Source organism: Oncorhynchus gorbuscha, unplaced genomic scaffold (genome assembly GCF_021184085.1).
Source record: "Oncorhynchus gorbuscha isolate QuinsamMale2020 ecotype Even-year unplaced genomic scaffold, OgorEven_v1.0 Un_scaffold_962, whole genome shotgun sequence".
Lineage (NCBI taxonomy): Eukaryota > Metazoa > Chordata > Actinopteri > Salmoniformes > Salmonidae > Oncorhynchus > Oncorhynchus gorbuscha.
In genome coordinates, this window is record NW_025745897.1 from 105,001 (window position 1) to 105,717 (window position 717).

Sequence of the window (717 nt, forward strand, 5' to 3'; positions counted from 1 at the left end):
TGATCTGTACCTCTGTAATGAGATTATAAACGGAGACACCTTTCCTTCTCAAAACAAGGTCTGTGCCTACTGACAAATTGCAGATACTGGTATCTGCAACTGTTCTATCCTCTTGTCACTTATGTGACCTCTCTCTTTTTATCTTCTGGAGAGAAAGAACAGGAAATAGAATGAGAGAGAAATAGAATGAGAGAGAAATAGAATGAGAGAGAAATAGAATGAGAGAGAAATAGAATGAGAGAGAAATAGAATGAGAGAGAGAAATAGAATGAGAGAGAGAAATAGAATGAGAGAGAGAAATAGAATGAGAGAGAAATAGAATGAGAGAGAAATAGAATGAGAGAGAAATAGAATGAGAGAGAAATAGAATGAGAGAGAAATAGAATGAGAGAGAAATAGAATGAGAGAGAGAAATAGAATGAGAGAGAAATAGAATGAGAGAGAAATAGAATGAGAGAGAAATAGAATGAGAGAGAAATAGAATGAGAGAGAGAAATAGAATGAGAGAGAAATAGAATGAGAGAGAAATAGAATGAGAGAGAAATAGAATGAGAGAGAAATAGAATGAGAGAGAGAAATAGAATGAGAGAGAAATAGAATGAGAGAGAGAAATAGAATGAGAGAGAAATAGAATGAGAGAGAAATAGAATGAGAGAGAGAAATAGAATGAGAGAGAGAAATAGAATGAGAGAGAAATAGAATGAGAGAGAGAAATAG